Source organism: Lathyrus oleraceus, chromosome 7 (assembly GCF_024323335.1).
Source record: "Lathyrus oleraceus cultivar Zhongwan6 chromosome 7, CAAS_Psat_ZW6_1.0, whole genome shotgun sequence".
In the NCBI taxonomy this organism is placed as follows: domain Eukaryota; kingdom Viridiplantae; phylum Streptophyta; class Magnoliopsida; order Fabales; family Fabaceae; genus Lathyrus; species Lathyrus oleraceus.
Genome location: NC_066585.1, coordinates 240,279,819 through 240,301,426, shown reverse-complemented (window position 1 = coordinate 240,301,426; position 21,608 = coordinate 240,279,819). Strand labels below are relative to the sequence as shown.

Sequence of the window (21,608 nt, the reverse complement as noted above, 5' to 3'; positions counted from 1 at the left end):
CACCCCATCAACGCCCAAGATCCATTGAGTTTGACGAGACTTGAAGCCAAAATCATCATGATCCAAGGCCAACAGAAGTCCACAAGGTCAAACAAATTTAAAATGCAATTAAATGAAATAAAAATGCATTAAAGGTATTTTTAAATGACTTTTAAAATGGAAATAAAATGAAAAATCCACAAGATCCTTCGAAACACCAAATAAATGGCCAAGAAAATTATCGAAGGTTGAAAATAAAATGAGAAATATATCATAAAATTTTCAAAATTAAAAAATGCAGAAAAGTATTTTAAAACCAATTAAAACAAATGAGAAAATAGAAAATTCATGAAAAATAGAAAATCAATGAAATAAAATATGAAAAAATAAGAATCAGATGAAGAAAAATAAAGAGAATTTTAGAAATTATTTTGGTATTTTTTGGATAAAAAATGAAATTACTATGAATTTTAAAGAAAAACAAATTTAAAATAATAAGATAAAAAGAATTAAAATCAGAAAAAACCAGGAGCGTCGGTGTCGTACCTCGAGAAAAATGAGAGACACGACTTATGCGAAACGCGATCGCACGCTCGCAATGATAGACTGAACAGAGTCGCCACCGAACTTTATTTATTCCTAAAAAGGAAAAGGGAAATATCGATAAAACCCAAGAAAGAATGACAATGATTATGGTCGTCGCAACCAATATCAGGGTTCGGGAGTCGATTACGCAAGGGGAAGGTATTAGCACCCCTCACGTCCGTTGTACTCAACGGGAACCATTAGGTTAGTTGTGTGCATTAGTGTTAGTTTGAAATGTTAGGCTTTAAGTTATTAGGTGGGAAAGAAAGAATAGAAGAAAGGAAAATGTTTTTGGATTTTTGACGAAGGACTAAACCTAAGTTTTTTATTAGTGGGCCTGACAAGATTTACAAATCCTGCTCCTACGTATCTCAATAGAGAAGTCAAGGCTTAGGTAGTTCTGGGTAGAAAAAATGTTTGTTTGTTGGTGGATTTTAGCGAAAGCTACTTTGTGTCAAATCGACGAAAACATTGTTGGACTACCTAAAACAGGTGGAGAAACATTGTCTTGCATTGTTTTGAAACAAAGCACCTTTCATTTGAGAAAGGGTTTGAAGGGTCAATCACACGGCGGCGAGAAAAGGTTTAAGAGTCAATCGCACGGCGGAGAGAAAAGAAATTGATTGTTTTGATGTGTTTTGAGTAATGGCGAGAACTTGGATGAGCGAGATATTCATCTCGAATCCCAGTCTCAAGAGTGCGTGGTATCCACCACGTTCCATTTCCATCTTATTTGCAAAAAGTATTTAATAAGGATTAGGTGTTTTGAATTTTGATTGAGAAAGGGTTTGAAGAAACCGCATTGACAATTTTAAATGATGGCGAGAGCTAAGATAGGCGAGGCATCCACCTCGAATCTTAATCTCAGGAGTGCACGGTATCCACCATGTTCCATTTCCATCTTTATTGAAAAGTGTTTATATAGGAATTAATATTTTGAGTTTTGTTGTGAAAATGACTTGACATTAGATCAAGCATTTGATGAGCGATTGAGAAAGATTTGAATGAGGGTTTGAACAAAATGGAGAATAGATAAATTTGGATGATGGCGAGGGCTAAGATAGGCGAGACATCCACCTCGAATCCTAGTCTCAGGAGTGCGCGGTATCCACCACGTTCCATTTCCATATTTATTGAAAAGGTCTTAAATATGAATTAATAATTTTTTTGATTTTATTATGAAAAATCGCTTGACGTTGGATCAAGCATTTTGATGAAAGTTTGAAAGAAATGGAAAAGAATGGGAGGAAGAAATTGATTGATTTGTTTTATTGAGAAAATACTCGACGTTGGATCGAGTCATTATTTTTGATCTTTTGGAAATGGTTGATTTTATTCTTGTGTTAGTAGCTAACTAAATAGTCAAGCAATAAAGAAATAAAACAGTAAAATTATTACATGCCAGGGAAGTGGGGGTACATTTTATCGAATGGGGATTCAAAGTAATGAAATAATTAAATCGGGCCCAAACAACAAATAATGCAATGTATGGGTGTAAGTGCAAGAGAATTGTCTCATTGTAAGAAGGCCCAAGAGTAAGCCATGTGAATAAATAACACAACAAGTTATATATACAAAACACTCAAAAATTTAATTGAAAGAAACAACAACGGGACGTGCACGGATAAAAATCGGGATGCGAGGATGCGAATCAAAGTCGCATAACGCAATGACGTGCAAGGCAGATGGAAATTGAAAAAAAGCAAACAAGAAATCTAGATAATGTGCTCAAAGCTGGTTTGCACATATTAACAACAATCAAAATGTCATATGTGATTAATCAAAACATGGCGAAATACCATCAATGCATCGATAAAAGTAATCGTGGATAAACAACATGAGAATTGTTGAATCCATAAATTAAAATTGATGTTTAAAAAATAAAAATAAAATAAAAAGGGGTAATAAACATTAGGAATAATGAGGGGATTAAAAAGAAATGTGAAATAGAAATTAAAAAAATGCTGTAAAATTAAAATATGGTACACACGGGTATTAAACCCAGGACCAAAGACTTGCCAAAGCATCCCTTTACCAACTCAGCCAGATAGACATCCTTGTCATATGATCTCAAGCGCTAACAGAAATCATAAAAAAATGGACCAAGCCTTTTAAATAAAATATAAAGTTGAAAAAACAGTAGTAGAACAAGTTCATCTTTAACGTACATAGATTCTGTTTCTTTCCATTTTGAACATCAAAGATTTAACGGCAAGATAACCACACAAATGGAAGCTTCAAGGAAGCTAAACGGAGAAATGGAAATAGAAAATCGAAAAGGAAACTGACCGGTTGCGGCGAGATTGACCGACGGATGTAGGTAAGGTTCCGTCTGAACCGGTTTTTGATCTTCCGCTCTTCACCACCAAGAACAACTATGGTTTTCTTTTCTCCTTGTCGTCAACTCCTTTTTCTCTTAGTGAACATTAACGGCTCCTCTCCAAAATTTAGGTTTTTTTTGGCTCTCCTCTTCATGAACAGTGGCCACCTATTATATATGACTCATCTCCTCTCTGCTGTGTTGCTGTGTCTTCTCAGAGTAGTGGAAAGTGTCTGTACGGAGGTTAAGAAGTTTTTGTCCATATTCAGCTTGTGGTCCCCTTCTCAACTCTCTTCATTTCCAAAACTTCACTGTTGGTAAGAAACAATTCACCACTGTAACTCACTTGAACATGTAGCAATGGTAAACGGAATAACATCAGGAGCTGTAAGGCAATAACACCAACCACCGGCATTGAAAGAAACGCCGACAGCAGCAGCAACTCTGGCCTTCGTAAATGCGGTCGTGCTTCGAGACAACGCGTCTTCTGCTTGTTGGGAAGATTGTTGCAAGTTGGTAATACCCATCAACTGCTGCTCTGTGAGAGGTTCCAATTGACTTACCAAAAGCTTGAGAAGTTTGGCCTTTTTTGTTATGATCTTCTATCCATTATTGAGCCACGGTAAGTTTTTGAGTTGGTATCATTATATCTAGATAAGTTCTCTGGTGTATGTCAATCAGTTCTCCATGAGTGCAAACTTACCTTTCTACAAATAATCTGTGACCATGATCTTCTTGTTGAAATGCCTAGGAGAGACCCTTCAGATAGAAACTACCTTTCGTCTGTATTGATACAAGAACTCTTTGTTACTTGGGATCATGAAGATTTGTCTCTGCGGGCAAGGGCAACAAGAATCTTGGTAGTGCTCTTGTGCAGCACGAGTTTGATGTGAGATACCAAAAGCCTGAATTCTGTTGAGAAGCGTGAAGTTTCCATTGTAGTTCTCGAAATAGTTCGAAATCTTGATGATGCATCACTGGTCAAGGCATGGCAGCAAAACGTTGCCCAGACTAGATTGTTTTTCAAGCTCATGGAAGAATGCTTACTTCTATTTGAGCATAAAAAACCTGCTGATGACATGTTACTTGGCTCTAGTTCTCGCAACCCTGTAGGGGAGACCCCTGCTTCCCCCAAATACTCGGAGAGACTTTCTCCTGCAATCAACAACTATTTATCTGAGGCCTCAAGGCAGGAAGTCAGGCCTCAGGGAACACCTGATAATGGATACTTATGGCAGAGAGTAAATTCCCAATTAAGCTCTCCTAGCCAGCCGTATTCATTGAGAGAAGCTCTTGCCCAAGCACAGTCTTCTAGGATTGGAGCTTCTGCTCAAGTACTTCGAGAATCTTTGCACCCACTGTTGAGGCAAAAATTGGAATTATGGGAAGAAAATTTGAGTGCTTCATTAACAGCTGACACATTATTGCTCTTAACTGCAACCATGTATGGTTTGACCCGACGGAGGTGACCGGCCTTTCGCATGATGTCAACAACGCGTGCATGGTCAACCCGAAGTGCAAGGACATTCAGAACATCATTGATAAGATCAGGATGCTCTTGCAAATAGAAGTGAACAGCCTTGTAACACAACTCCACATTAGCGACTTTGGAGATAACACCTTTAAATTGCATGTGATCCTATGCTTCAGGTGAATGGTTCATGATGGTTGTTGCAGCATTATCAAACTCATCATATTGGATATACAAATAGGTCGGTTTCTCCCACTGTTGTTGTTCATCACAAGCTCTTATGAGTTTAGGAATATTGAGTCGGGTTGCAAATAGTTTGATATGCTCCATAAGTTTCTCCGGATGGTATCTAACATACAGAACTCCCAACTCGGTGAATATCCCCATATGTGCCCGTTCTAATCCTAGGCCACTCTCCATGAGGGATATTAATTCGTTGAAGCGAACTGTTTTGGTAATATTCACTTACCTCTTCCAAGTCATCCACCTGAATGATAATGTTCAGCCCGCATATCTGGACCAAACGGAACTCCTCTTCATCAACGCATGCAAAGAAAACTTCCTTCCATGTTTTGGCACTGTTAGCTTTCCTTGCTGCATCAACAGCACCTTGGGACTGCTTTCTCTCGGCTTAGAACATGAGAAAATATGTTGACTTGGTTGACAATATCTAAAGTCCAAGCCCTGAAATTTCCGCAAGATTTGGTAAAACCTGATTCAAGCCAGTTTACTGAGCCAAACTCGGTATCAGTTTTGGAATTTAAGTAACTGATATGGATCTTAAAAGGATTAACAGATATAACCTCGCGGATCAGACAATACAATCGCGGCATTCCGTCTTCCTCATCATATAAGGCCCATATTTGCTTTGGCTGGAAACATTCCTCTGTCCTATCTTTGTCGAAGTCGTGAAAGTCAGAATCCGGGACAGTTATTGAGATTGGATTGGCTTTTCCGTGTTCAAATGGAATGCCAGAAACATTCAGAGGTACTTTCCTACATGTCTGTCTTTTGACTTGACAAACATCAAGTTGCACCTTTTCTTTCTCTTTTAGAGCGCAGCTTCGGATGACAACTCCATTTCTTCGAGTTTCTTCCTAATTACTGTCATGGCTTTCTCAATCAATAATTTTCTAGCGTCAAATGCAGGTGGAGTGAAACAGTGTTTGGTTTGAACTTCATTTACACTGGAAAGCTTCTGGCCAAGTCTGCTATTTCCAACGCAATCATTTCCATTTGACACTACTGCTTCTGAAGCACATTTTGACCCTTTTTCATCAAATCTGTTTTTGAAACTGGCTCCCACCGTAAGTTTACTTTTCTTGTGGTTTTCAATTCTTTCCACAGAGTAAAATCAAGCATCCCATTTTCAAGAAAGAGTACATGTGGTACTAAGAAACTTCAAGTACCGGCAAAAAGAATCATTTATGGTACAAAAGAAAAGGAGACAGGCCCTTGTGGATTGCCGCCAACTATCCTGATCTCGGCAGTTGAACATAGTTACAAATAAACCGGCTTAATATCATTGGCCCCGAAGCATGCACCACATTGTGGACATTTGCGCTGCCGACTCCCAGCAATTTTCTGGATACATGAGTTGCAGAACAAGTGGTAGCATTTTGTAATTACCACCTCTTTTGTCCTGTCTCGACAAATACTGCACTTGACAATTTCCATGTACTCTCCAAGTTCCTGTTGAAGCTTATCAGTTTCCGAGGAATCCTCATTTTATGCTTTAAGTTGTGACAAGTTTCTCCTAGCAACCTCCAGATCTTCCTCTACTGTTTTTTGGGCAAACATTTCTTTCTCAAGTTCGGTTTGTAACTCCATACGAGTCACCCGACTACTAGTAATTCTAGCTTGCAATTCCACCACTAAATCCCTAACCTGCTGCGATGATGGTCTAATACCCGACAACCTTCTTTGTGTATTCTCCAAACAGCCAGAACTTTGAAGTTTGTTGTCCTCAAGTTTTTGAATCTGATCTGAGCAAAACCTCGACTGGTCTTCAATTCTTGCAGCTTTGGTATTGTATAAATTAAAAGATACATTTGATTGTTGGTGAAGTAGTTGTTGATGGTGAATATCTTGCTGTTGTTGAAATCGTTCCGTCTGCTGCTGATGATGATGAAGTCGTTCCTTCTCTTGATCATCAACTAAAGTCTTGGAAGTGGATGAAGAAAGTTGGGTTACATTTTTATCATGAACATCAGTAGTTCCACTGTGTCTTGGCATGGAACCATCACTACCGGGCTGATGCCAACTTCTAAGCATCAATGTGAAAAACATGAAGACTAGGATCTCAACTTCCCCAAGAATCTCATCCGACATACCGTTAAAATTGTTGTCGAAAAACCAACAGTTCTTCATATTAGCATTATCCGGAACTGAACTGGAAGTTTAAACGGCGGTGACGATAGAGTGAATAATGAAGAGACGAGGAAGCACTTATCTACTGCTGCACTTGATTGATGATGCTGAACTATTTGCTCTATGAATGTCAAGAGCCATTTGACAGAGTTTATCTGCTTCATTAAATTGCAAAGTTTGAACATTAGCTTCAGCCGAATACCGACAAGTTTCGCCATGTCTTGGGTCTGTACCTCTTGTGTTCTTTTGCTTACTTTAATGATTCTCAGTGTCAAGTTACCAAGGATGTTGGTGTTATTGCTGGTCTTAATATCATGCGAATCATCAATGAGCCCACTGCTGTTATTCTCAAACTTAGAAAACGCTTTCAGCTTGACCACCTTTCTTGCAGCATCAGCAGTGGAAAAATCCAGAGATAAATCCCGAACTTCAGAAAGCTTTCCTTCATTGAGAACTTTGAAAAGAGCGAAACCCGCCGGCGTTTCAAATTGTACCAGCATTTTAACAGATTTTGAACAAACCTTTGTTGAGACTGGTTTTGCGGTGTGATCACAATATGGTGAAGTTTCTAGCATCCAAGCTCACGGGCGACAACAAACAATTTCCTCATCACTTTTGCACTGCTGAACTAAGGTGTCATAAAGCACCAACCTCTTATTCTTAGATTCTGTTGTGTTCTTCACAAGTGATTCTCCTGTGTTCTTCAATGGGATATTAACTGTCGTGATTTGGTTTGATCTTTGCAGGGACACAATTGTGTTTGCTGCAGTGACCAATGTCGTTGGACTGACCAACTGGGAACACCAATATCATGCCAGACTGCAATTTATCCAACTCACAACTTATTAAATACCATTATTTTTTGTATACACTCGTTTGTGTCCCCATCATGTACTGCTGTCGTACATTGAATTCTCTGTTGAGTGTGAAATGTTAAGATTAAATGCAGACCGCAACTACAGAAAAATACAAGATCAACTACTCCACTTGTCCACTTAATTCTGCTTCCTCATCCTTGGCATCCATTTCTTGTTCCACGCCTTTGACCTCAGGTACATAATACATCAGCATATTCTCAATGCCTGATTTCAGAGTCACTGAAGAACTTGGGCAGGCACTACACGCTCTTGCATTTTAAGTTTGACTATCCCGGTATCTGGGTCAAAACCACAATATACAATGTCCCACCATCATCTTGTACAGCTGGTCGAATACGAGTCTCTAAGAGTTCCTTGATCATCGCAACTGTTTCAGAATCATCATCGTGAATTGCGGTGTTTTTCGATGCAGCAGCTTGAGAATATAGAAAGAGAGGTTCGCCGGAGGAGTAGAAATCCATAATAGCAGCAAAGATTTCCGGCTTAAGAAATTCCCAGGAAGCATCGGGATGAAACATGAGAGATTCTGGATTTGGAGTGGACTGCGTATGTATAAACATACTCCTCTTTTGGGGTGCAGCCGTGTGTGCAGAACATGCTGTGATGTATAAATTCTGAAACTCGGCAATGGATTTTATGGTAGTATGAGTAAGTCCTCTAAACTGAATTCTTCTTGGTCGATCCCCAAGCTCAGATGTTCCATCCAAATCCAATATACGTCCTTTTATTAATTCAAATAAAGCTTCACCCTTGTCAGCAGTGGATATGCGAGTGTTATTCTTGAATATGAATGGAAAATTTTCAATGTGAATGAAGAAAATATGAATGCAAATTTTGAATGTAAAACGTAAAAAAAAATGAAATAGTAAATATGAACATGAAATGGAGGATATGAATGTGTGTAGAGGAACATGTGGAATTTATTTTAATCATGCATGAATGAAATGATTGTAACATGAATGAATAAAAGATCTTTCAATATGAAGTGAAGAGTTTAAACGTGAAATGGTCATGAGGAGAAATGCAAATGACTGATCGATGGGAAAAAATTTCAGGGCCAAAATCGGGGTATGACAGTTGGATCACACCTCATTAATTGGCGTGGCAGATCCAACACTCCAAATGGTGAGAAACACGATGGAACTCGCTGCAATCAGAATACATGATCCAGTTTAAAATTAATCAATCAAAACATTTCAAAATACCAACATGTCTAGTCCAAACTCAGACCACCTGAGAAATACTCCAGTCATCTTCTCCGGTGAGCTCTCACCGGAGTTTCATTCTTTGGTAACTTCAGGACACGGGACCACCACCATTGTGATCCTCTTCTCATCCCTAATTCAATCTTATGCTTCAAATTCATTTATGTGAACTGACAAAAGGGGATTTCAAAGAAGTTTCAGAAATAAGCAAGCTACGAAAAATAAAATTAAATGCTGAATACGATCAATCAACACTAGATAAGTTAGGCGAAAGCATCAGAGAGTGAAAGACTACATTTTGGTAACTTGTTTAAGTTCAAATGATGCTCATTACTACCTTGTCCAGATGGTGATCAGAAGTTGATGAAGCTCGATCTGGTTAGAGCATTTCCGAAGGTTTCATTGTTGGTGTAAGCCCTAGAGGCCAATATTTTTGGTACTTGTATCGAATTATTTATTAATAATAAAAGACTTTTTCTTTATTATGTTTGTTTAATAAAGTCCCTAGAATAGCTAGTCTATTTAATGTATCAAGTGTGACTTAATCATGATATCTCATTAAACATAAGGATATTATTCTTAAAGTATCCGTAGTCGAGCCTTATTGTGAAGTGGAATAATATTAAAGCATTAAGACTATTATATATATAGACTGATGATCACATCTCATGGATCATGGATAAGTAGTTATCAAGTCTTAAACATAGGTATGAATATTAGGAGTAATATTTATACTAGATTGACCCGCTATGAGAATACTACGTAGAATGTTATGCAAAGTGTCATAAGTTATTTTCATAGTGGTAGTGGTGTATACCACCTTTTGACCTGAAACCACTATGGACCCTAAAGGGTGAGTCGAGTGCTTTATTGTTGATCAAACATTGTAAGTAACTGAATGACCATACAGATAGTTGATGGGTACTCCACGAAGCATGCTGAGGGACATGAGAGACCTAGATGGAATTTGCCCATCCTGCATAACAGGATAAATGTCTAAGGGCGCAATATTGAACTGGACAAGGATGACATGGTCTATGCCTTGTGTTCAATATAGACATAAAGGCAAAAAGGGTAATTGTACACATAAGTATTATCACAAAAAGGATTTGTCAAATCACATGACATTTTCATGTCTTGGGTAGTAGTGATGTGTTGCTAGATACCGCTCACTGTTTATTATGTTAAATACGTGATTTAATATAATTGTCAATGTCGCGAAAACCTATAGGGTCACACACAAAAGGAAGGATTGATAGGAGATAGAGTAAATATAGAACACCGTAAGGTACGGTGCACTTAAGTGAATTGTAGAACATCGTAAGGTACAATGCACTTAAGTAGAATATGAAATATGGTAAGGTATCACGCGCTGAAGTAATTTTTAGTATACCATAAGATATGTGGCACATACACTTAAGTGGGTTCTTTGGCTTATACCCCACACAAGTGGTTCTATAAATAGAACCCTTGTGAAGAAGCATTTCACTTGATGAAATTTTGTTTCTCTCTCTCTCTCACACTCAAAGCCTTCATTCGTAGTAGCTAGCACTGAGACTGAAGGAATCCTTTCATATGGACTGAGTAGAGGTGTTGTCACCATTCAACACTCGTGATCACTCCTTAGATCTGCATCAAAGGTTTCAATCGCCACAAGAGGTAACAATTTCTATCACTGATCATGTCATTCATAAGGATCATTAAAGAAAATTTTTTAATTTCCGCTGCATTTTGGATCACAATTTTCCTTCAGTGGTATTGTCATACCCCAAAATTCACTCTACCCCCAAACAACTTTCATTTGATCTATGATCCTATTACACATACATACATTCATTGATCCATCACCATAATTACATTAACATTCATAACCAAAGGCATATTTCATGGACTGAAGGCATGAGTTTTACACTTAAAAAAAAAGGAAATCGATTTTCCCAATTGGGTAAATCGATTTCCACCGCGGAAACAGCAGCAGTAGGTCTTTTTTTTTTTGCATAAAATGCATTTGGTTTCCCCCACTTATCCACTTGCTTTCCCTATAAATAGATGCACTATTCCCCCTCATTTTTATGCTTTCTAGCCCCCAAAAATTCTAAAAAAATATCATCCAACCCCCTCTTCTCCAAACCTAAACCAAAACAAAAAAATCGTTCTCTCCCAAAAGTCATCACCAACTTTTTTTTCCATTTCACATTTTTTCCTCAAAATTTCTCACTCTCTGACACTCATAACTCAGCCCCTTTACTAAGCTTTCACCACAAATATTTTCATCTCAAACCCCTTCCTTCACATTCAAGCTCAACACCATTTCAACCAAGCTTTTTTTCACATTTTTCGGATAATGATTTTTGCTTAAACTTTTTAACTTTTTGATTCTGTTTTTTTGATTAAAAATGGTTGCTTGTTCTTGGTTGGTCTTTTGAGATGGTTTAGATTCAAGCTTACAAAAATGATTAACTTTGGTTTACACACTTTCTTTTGAGATTTTTTGCTCTTACTATCTTTTTGTTCACCTTTTTGTGGTTGCTTTGTGTTTGTTATTATTTACTTTTATTATTGATTTGTTGTTACATTTATTTGGTTAATGAGGTCTATTAGATCATGACCATGGTTGTTTAGGGTTGATTAAATCTTTAATGTTTCAAACCTATTAATGATTGATCATTATATCATTTATGATACTTTGAGGTATTGATATATTGCCTCTATTTCAACCATATTTAACTCATTTGATGCATAGATGAAACCATTTTCTTATTGTTATTCTACTAACCACTAACTACTAACTACTAACTCCTAACATTTATATTATTGCACTTTAATTCCTTGCAATTTATTTTATTGTTCATTTTATTTCATTTACTTTATGTTTATATTATTATCTACTAACTCCTAACATTTATATTATTGCACTTTAATTCCTTGTAATTTATTTTATTGTTCATTTTATTTCATTTACTTTATGTTTATGTTCATTATCTACTAACTCCTAACATTTACATTATTTCACTTTACTTCCTTGTAATTTATTTTATTGTTCACTTAATTTCAAGTACTCTATGTTTATGTTTATTGTTATCTAACTATATGATTTACATTATGCTAATTTATTTATTATCTTACTATATTGCAAAATAAAAGAGGAATAAAAATAAAAGAACAAAAAAATCATAATTTGTTAAAATATTAATAGATTGACTTAAGGTTGCATAACTTTTTTTGTTACAAATCTATTTTTAGTTGATTTTTTATTCATCTTCAATATTTTGCATCAATGATAAGCTATCTCTTAATGTGTCATATTTTGAGTCTTTTTGATCTATGAAAAATAGTCCTCAAAATATTCATTTTTGTACATGTTACTAACCACTAATTATACTTCATTAACTTTGTTTATCATTAACCTTTCTTATTGTGATTTTCGTATTATTGACTTATTATTTGCTTTATATCATTTATATCTAGTAACCATTATTATTGTGATATTGTTATTCTTTATCTAGTAATTTACTTTTATGTCATTACCTTGTAATTTACATTCAAGTACTCATCATCATCATCATCATTGTACAAATTCATCATGCATGTTTATTTACTTGTTATTTATTTTATTGTCATCAAACATTAAAAAAACAAAAACATGATAAAATGATAAGACAAAAAATATTCACTTCACTCTTAATCAACTTGGACTTAGAGGATTTCATCTTAGGACCTTTGCTTGGAGGCTTTTTCATTACTCTTTGTGACACTTTGTAAATGTTGGATTTTATTCGTAACTTACATGCATGTTGTAAGAATGACATCATGACACCACCTTAGGGGGGCATGTTTGTAAGAACATTATCCTTTATTTAGCTTAGGTCACTTTTGCACACAAAAGGATTCCTCTTGGGCTACCTTACAATGAGACCCTTTAATTTCTTATTGGTTACTTTGCATTCATGTTGCACAAGATAAATTTCATAATCAAATAAAACAAACTATTGATTCAACGTCAAGTGACATTTTCATAGTCAAATTCAAAACATTTAATAATTACGATTATTATTGTGCGCCACGAGCCTTAAGTGGTGGAGAATGAGTAAGAATGGAGCATTCCTACCCTTACTCTGATTATTCTGGACGCAAGACACTTGGCTTATTGTCTAGAATAATCACCTCCGCCCATAGGCTTTAGTACAATATAATCACAAACCCTCATTTCATAAAACCCTTATTCAAGGTAAAAATAATACAACTCATCAAACTATTTTTGTGCCTTATGGGATCATCCCGAAAACCCTTTTCTCAAAGGTAAAGTCAACCAACACACAAACATTTTCTACTCCGAACTATGAAGCTCTGATTCCTTATCCCTGAATGAGTGATACGTAGGCACAAGGGCCCCAATCCTTGGCGAGCACTATAATAACAAAAACACCCCCCTTTTCACACACCTTCTTTTGAAAATAAAACAATGATAGATAAATCCCATGTATGTAAAACAACCCAAATGGTTCCCATGAAGTACCATGGACGTAAGGGGTGGTAATACCTTCCCCTTATGTAACCGACTTCCAAATCCAAATCTCGGTTGCGAGACCGATTCCTTATTCTCTTTTAGCGCTTCCCGCACACGTCTCCTTTCCGAGGGTTTTATCGACTATTTCCCCTCTCCTCTCCGATAAAGGTAAACTAAATAAAATTCGGTGGTGACTCTTCTGACTTTGCCTCTCTTTGGTATCTCTTTAGTCCCGGTTTCGTTATCGTGAAATCCCGGTAGCGACAGCTGGCGACTTTGTTGGGGACACCAAAATTCCCTAAGCAAGTCTGACCTAGTTTGGGTTGTTTCTCTTTTACATACGTATATATTTATCTATTATCTATTTTTTCTCTGTATATACTGCTTTTGTTGCTAACCTGTACATATTTTCTTTGTTTGCCTGTTGGTCCAAAACTTTGGTTCTGTGAAGAAGAATTTTCGGAAGCAATAATGATTGCAAAGAAAAACAAACCTTGTGTGAAGGACTCCCCACCCGAGTCTGAGAGTTTTTCTTGAGATAGGAGAGGTTAAGTAGTATTGATCCGCGAGGTGCCTTCCTCGTTATGGTCGTACAAGAACCTCACTTAGTGGTAGATTCTCTTAAGGGGATTGATGACCATCGTGCTTTCGGCGTAAGCATATTTTCTTTTACTAGAGTCAATGACCCTAAGACCCCTTTTAGAACCTTTAAAACTATGGTTAGCCTAGACCGATGGTCGCGTAGTATAGGTCACCGAGGTGCCTTCCTCGTAAGGGTCGATACGAAGATCTCACTTAGAGTAGATGACTTTGATGGAGCAGTTGCCTGGAAAGTAAATTGACATAAGTGGCTCACAATCAAGGAAGTCCATGACTCTAGGGGTAGAGTCTTATACCCAATTTTCCAAAATCCCTAGATCACACAAAGCGAGAACCTTGGTTTACTAAGCAGTCATTATTAATTCCGTGCTTCGTCACGATGGTCCAGAACCATGAACTCATGCCTAAAATCCTGTGGAAATAATAAACCAATCATTCATTCATACATTCATTCATCATCAAAATAATAAGCAAAGCTCTTAAAATTTTCATTTGTTCGGACGCAGAATTACAAGACTATTTTCCGACACAATCATGGATACCTCAATAAGGAAAAGCACTTCTACTTTCCGCTTCAAGAGTCCCGACATCAGTTCATAAAAGGTCCTATGCTCAAAGGTCGTAGCTCTCAAAGATAACACGTTTAGAGACAATTTCGGGAACATCATAGATCTTCTAACCGAGAAGGTTGACTATGGTGCTATCACCACAATGTCCAAATACTATGACGTCCCTTTAAGATGCTTCACTTTCTCCTACTTCCAAATCTCTCCAACCTTGGAAGACCTCGAGAGACTCCTCAATCGATCAATCATAGAATACAACCCTTTCCCGAAGTTGGAAGAAGGCTTATGTTTGACCAAGCTCTCACTCACCTTGGGTATCAATGCCAACAAGCTAGTGGACAATTGGGGCGTTAAAGGATCCATCAAAGGTTTAATCCAAAATTTCCTAGAAGCCCATGCTTGGGAAATGATTAAAAAAGGAAGACCCGACTTCTGTAATGCAACCTTGGCACTTTTGATTTATGGAATTGTCCTCTTCCCAAATATGGACAAGTTCGTGGATCATTTAGCAGTATAAGTCTTTTTAACAAAGAATCTGGTGCCTTTTTTACTCGCCAACTTCTACCATACCTTTCTTATAAGGCATGAGAAGAAGGGAGGTACTTTCCTCTATTGCGCTCCTATGTTACATCTTTGGATGAGGGCCCATATGCCTCAAAGTGGACCTTTTTTGCTGAAAACAAGCTGACATGGCCGCAAAGGTTCACATCTCTCTATGCCAACTCAATTCTATGGTACAAGAGGGAATGGGATACAAAAGACGTCATCGCAAGATGTGGAGAGTTCTCTAATGTACCCTTAATAGGAACACAAGGTTGCATCAACTACAACCCTGCTATACTCAAGAGACAACTTGGGTACACCATGCGAGCCCTCCCGAGGAAAGAGATTTCATTCTATTTGTCATAAATACCGTGGATCCGCTTGATTCAAATGTGAAAAGAGTGCGAAAAGCTTGGACAAGCATAGTCCGTATTGACCAAGAATAGGGTAAGAAAAACATCCTAGCCAAGGAACCCTACCATGTGTGGGTAAAAGAGAGGGCTAGGGTGGTTAAATACCATTTATGTTTGATCCTTTTTCATTCCCGTTGAAGCCCGAGCCCGGGCCTATCCTACAAGAGGACAAGGACAAACTTACCAGCCAAATCAAAGAGCTCGAGTTGGAAAATACTCAATTACGAGTCCAACTCAATCGTGCAAAGGAACATAACCACGTCTTGGAGGATAAGGGTAAGTAAGTGTGTGAGAAATTTGAAGACAGCAAGAAGAGGCTCTGATTAGCCGAGGGACAAAGAGTTTGGGTTGGTGGAGCTATACAAGGAGCTAATTCTGAGCTAGACTTCCGCAACGACGAGTTGGATCGAGCATCCTGAATCATCAAGGACCTCGAAAATACTGTCGAGAGGTCTAATGCCATGAAGAAGGAAGCGAAGGAAGATTATGAGGCCCAAATTCTCGAACTAATGACCACTCTAAAAGAGTATAAGGACTTTGTAGCCAAGGAACAACTAGAGAAAGAAAAGATTCATCAAAGCTTCATGCGTGAGCAGTTCAACCTTGGACGAGCTTGCGTGAAAATCAAGAACTTAAAGAGGGGAATATATGAACAAGCCTATATAGAGTTGCAAAACAACTGTAGACATTGGGAGGAGCGTTCCCATGGATTCGAAGCTGCCATTGCTCAAAGGGATGAAATCATCCAGAATCTTCAAGCCCTTTACGAAGAATGGAGGGACAAGTACACCAACATGACGGTATTAACTAACTATGTCCTTCCATACTTTCCTGACAAGTTGAAAGAGGCGAATCTGATCATGTGCCCAGATAATACCCCCAAAGAGGTCTACCACTTCGTCAAGTTCTGTAAGAGGACGATGGCTGAACTCATCACCGATATTGAGGCTCTCCACAAGTCTCAAGGGGTCACTTTTAGGGTGGATATCTAGTTGATTTATTTGCTTCTGTTACTTCTATTCTGCAACTTCTATGTATTGCAGTCTATTTTCCCTTCAAAGGATGAATGAAAGTTGTGATATTCTCTATTGTGTTTTCCTTTATTTATGATTGTGAACGTGAATCGTCAAGTAGTTTTTGCAATGAATAAACACGAATAACTAAAAAGAGCTTTGCTTTAACATAAAACAAAAAAAAAATTCATGCATCATTTGCATCTTTCGAAACACAAAAACATAAAAAACTCATCCATCCACCCTTTTTCTAACCAGAACCACTCCCCAAAGCTGACTTTTCGGTACGATACACGAGGACATCGACAAACTGTCATGGAGCAACTTCAAGAGAACCAAGTTGTCCTTCAGGAGGAAGTATCCCAGGTTGGGTCCCAAATGCGGCATTTGATGGATACTATTCAAGCAGTCGCAAGAGGCCAAGAGGTTATGGCAAAAATGCAAGAAGAAATGAACCAACGTACCAGTACTACCAATCCTTCTACCCCTCCAGCGGTCGAGACTCCGACTCCAGTTCCTCAAGTTGATCCTCCAATTAATATTAATGCACCCGACGGTATTCCAAACGGCAATCCTCGTCCTCATGTTTTTGAGATAGACGACTAATACGATGCATTCTTTATCCCAAGGACTGCTTCTCAGGATGACGCCTTCGGTTCAGTAACCAACGAGGTGGAGAGGAAGGTAAAGGCTATCGAGGAAAAGCTTAAGGCAATGGGGAACACTGATGTTTTGGGCCTTGATGCGGCAGAAATGTGCCTGGTACCTGGGGTCATCATTCCATCCAAGTTCAAAGTTCCGGACTTTGAAAAATATAAGGGAAATAGCGACCCTAGGACTCACATTAGGGCATACTACCGAAAGATGGCTGCTTATTCCAGCAACGATCAACTTTTAATGCATTTTTTCCAAGATTCCCTCAGTGGGGCATCTTTGGATTGGTATATGCAACTTGAGGGCAACCATATCCATACATGGAGGGAAATGGCCAAGGAATTCCTCAAGCACTATCAACACAACACTGATATGGCACCTAATCGCATGCAATTGCGAAATATGACTCAGAGGTCTGAGGAGTCCTTCAAAGAGTATGCCCAACGGTTGAGGGAATTAGCTGCTAGGGTACAACCCCCATTGCTAGAAAGAGAACTGGTAGATATGTTTATGGGAAACTTGCAAGGTCCATACCTTGATAGAATGGTAGGGAGCACCTCTTAGGGCTTTTCTGACCTGGTCTTAGCCGGTGAAAGGATAGAAAATATGATTAACATGAGAAATATCCAGAACTTTGCCAGTACTTCAAATGCATCGAAGAAACCTTTTGTTCCCTATGGTAAAAAACGAGAAGGTGAGACCGATGCCACCTTCATCATTCGAACAAGAAATCCCACTTATCCATAAGTAGCCGCCATAGCTCCTGTCCAACCAAGTCAACAATAACCATTTGCAATTCCTGTTCAAACTTAACAACAACAATGCTACCAACAACCACAACAACAACGGTATCAACAACAACCGCAACATCAGCAACCACAGTATCAACAACAACAACAAAGGATGCGAAGGCCCAAGAGAAGATTTGACAAAATTCCCATGCCATATAGCCACATTCTACCATATTTATTGAAGGGACCACTTGTACAAATAAGGGAGTTAGGCCTCCCACCAGCGGTTCTTCCTCCCGGTTATGATGCAAATGCCCGCTATGAATTTCATTCTGGCGCTCTTGGGCATTCGATCGAGAATTGTAAAGCATTAAAGTACACGATTCAAGATCTTATTGATTCTAACGCAATCACGTTCTCCCCCAAGGGGCCGAATGTAAATAACGACTCGATGCCCCCTCACAATAATTCAGTCGTGAATATGATGGAAGTTGACAATGGAAGGAGATTGATGTCATGTGTGGAAGAGTTAAAAACACCACTCATCGAGATCAATAATGCTTTAATGAAGGATAATGCCTTTCCCATTTGTAGTAATGACTGTGAATAGTGTCTGATTAACCCGAAACAATGTAGAACATTGAAGTCTGTCATACAACAACTAATGGACCAAGGGATCTTGGTGGTAGACTACCCGTCCATAAAAGAATATGTGTCTACCCTCGAGATACCATACGACGAAGTCCCTCATCTGCAAATTCCATATGACTTCTCTCAGTTAACTCTGTCGACAAATCATGTTACTCCGATCATAATAATAGTTCCCACACCATTCCCGTATGTTGACACCAAGGTAGTCCCATGGATGTATGACACCTCAGTCTATATTCATGGTCAGAAGATTCAAGAAAACCGTTGAAGTCTAGTGATCCAATGATCAATATCACAGGCACTGGCGGAATTACGAGAAGTGGAAGGATATTTGTGTTGGCACCCACTCCTATTGGAACTATCAATCCTTCAACTTCAGACAAAGGCAAACAAATTGATGGCGCTCAACAAAGACAAGACCTTGCACCTTCCAATGAAGTAGACGAGTTCTTACGCATTATCAAAAAGAGCGATTATCGAGTAGTTGATCAACTTAACCAGACACCCTCGAAGATCTCAATATTGTCTTTATTAATGTGCTCGGAGGCCCATAGGGATGCTTTGGTAAAATTTCTGAGGACATCTCATGTACCATAAGAGATCTCTGTTTCCCAGTTTGAAGGAGTAGTTAACAATATCGCTACTAGGTTAAGCTTGGGTTTCAGTGATGAAGAGCTTCCCGCCGAGGGGAAGAATCATAACAAGGCTCTCCACATTTCTATTGAGTGTGTGGACACAGTCCTATCAAGAGTTTTGGTAGACACTGAAGGAGAATTGCGATATAAAATGCAGCGGAAATTAAAATTTTCTCCTTTAGAGATCCTTACGAATGGTCATGATCAGTGATAGAATATTTACCTCTTGTGATGATTGAAACCTTTGGTGCAGATCTCTTGTGACAATCAAAACCTTTGATGCAGATCCACGGAACGGTCACGAACGTTGAACGATGACAACGTCTCTACTCAGTCCACACGAACGGATTCCTTCAATCATAGTGCTAGCTGGTACGAATGAAGGCTTTGAGTGAGAGAGAGAGAGAGAGAGAGAGAGAGAGAGAGAGAAAACGAAAATAATGCAACCGCAATGAATGCTTCTGCACAAGGGTTCTATTTATAGAACCACTTGTGTGGGCTTCAAGCTAAGAAGCCCACTTAAGTGTATTTTGGCCCATATCTTATAATATGCCCAAAATCACTTAAGCCCATGACACCTTACCATATTTCGTATTCTACTCAAGTACACCGTACCTTACGATATTCTATAATTCACTTAAGGGCACCGTACCTTACGGTATTCCTTAGTTACTCTATCTCTCATCAATCCGTCCTTTGTGTGTGACCCTGTAGGTTTTCGTGACATTGGCAATTATATTAAATCACGCATTTAACATAATAAACAGTGAGCGGTATCTAGCAACACATCACTGCTACCCAAGACACGAAAATGTCATGTGATCTGACAAAACCTTCTGTGATAATACTTATGTGTATAATTACCCTTTTGCCCTTATGTCTATATTGAACACAAGGCATAGACCGTGTCATCCTTGTCCAGTTCAATATTGGGCCCATAGACATTTATCCTTTTATGCAGGATGGGCAAATTCCATCTAGGTCACTCATGTCCCTCAGCATGCTTTGTGGAGTACCCATCAACTGTCTTTATGGTTATCCAGTTACGGACAACGTTTGATCAGCAATAAAGCACTCGACTCTACATCTAGGGTCCATAGTGGTTTCAGGTCGAAGAGTGGTGTACACCATTATCACCATGAGAATAACTTATGACACTTTGCATAACTCTTTATATAGTATTCTCATAGCGGGTCAATCCGGTATAAATATTACTCCTAATATTCATACCTATGTTTAAGACTTGATAACTCTTTATCCATGATCCATGAGATGTGATCATCAGTCTACAAACATAATAGTCTTAATGCTTTAATGTTATCCCACTTCACACTAAAGCTCGACTACGGATATTTTAAGAATAGTGTCCTTATGTTTAATGTGTTCTCATGATTAAGTCACACTTAATACATTAAACGGACTATCTATTCCAAGGACTTTATTAATCAACCATAATAAAGAAAATGCCTTTTATTATTAATAAATAATTCGATACAAGTACCAAAAAGTATTGGCCTCTAGGGCTTACACCAACAGACACTGGGTCTTCCCTCAATGTGATGCCTAAGAGCTCCTTTGCTAAGCTAATTGTTGAAGGACTCGTAATGAAGTCGAGTGAGCTTATAGTAAGAGCATTTGATGGGACTAGGAGGACTGTAATCGGTGAGGTGAATTTGCCTATGAAGATTGGTCCCCATACTTTCCTTATCACTTTCTTCGTAATGGAAATCTATCCAGCCTACAGTTTTCTACTTGGAAGGCCTTGGATCCATTCAGCTGTTGCAGTCACTTCAATGCTCCACCAAAAATTGAAAGTCTTTGCTGATGATAAACTAGTTGTTGTCGAGGGTGAGGAGGACATTATGGTAAGTCACCTCGCATCCGTTCGATACATTGAAGGAGATGGGAAGATGAGGGAAATCCCATTCCAATCATTTAAAGTTATCAATGTTGAATGGTCTGCCCAACAAAGGATTAATCAAAAGATGCTGAATCTCCAATGGCATCTCTTAAGGATGCCCTGACAATCATAAAGGATGGACACCCCTAAGGATGGGGAAGGTTGCTTGAACTTCCTGCCAATAAGGACCGTATCGGTTTAGGATACAACTCCCAGAATTTGAAGAAGCTCGCGCCGATAGCTACAAAGGGATCAGTGCTCCCGCTATCCGAAAACTTCTCAAGCGTTGGTTACCTTGATGACAACCGTATCTATGTCGTGGAAGAAGAAGAAGAAGAAGATGCTAGGTTGATCTTCACAAAGACTGATGGAAAGGGTGCCACCAAATGGACCGAGATTGAAATACCTAAAGTGACCTTGATTAAAATGTAATTCCCAATGTTGTTTTCCTTCCTTTTTATCAAAAGAACCCATGTCGAGCCCAAGACATGGGGGAATCATTTGTAGGGCCTAATCAAATTTCCTTATTAATCATTAATGAAAAAGGTTCATGTTCGCAATCAATTTTGAGATCCTTGTCTTTCATT

General features: G+C 38.4%; 1 pseudogene; it reads right to left on the bottom strand.

The window, feature by feature from the left end:
• Nucleotides 1–2,459: 2,459 nt before the first annotated feature.
• LOC127103180 (nifU-like protein 4, mitochondrial) lies at nt 2,460–8,412 on the bottom strand (annotated as a pseudogene).
• Between the last annotated feature and the right edge of the window lie 13,196 nt (nt 8,413–21,608).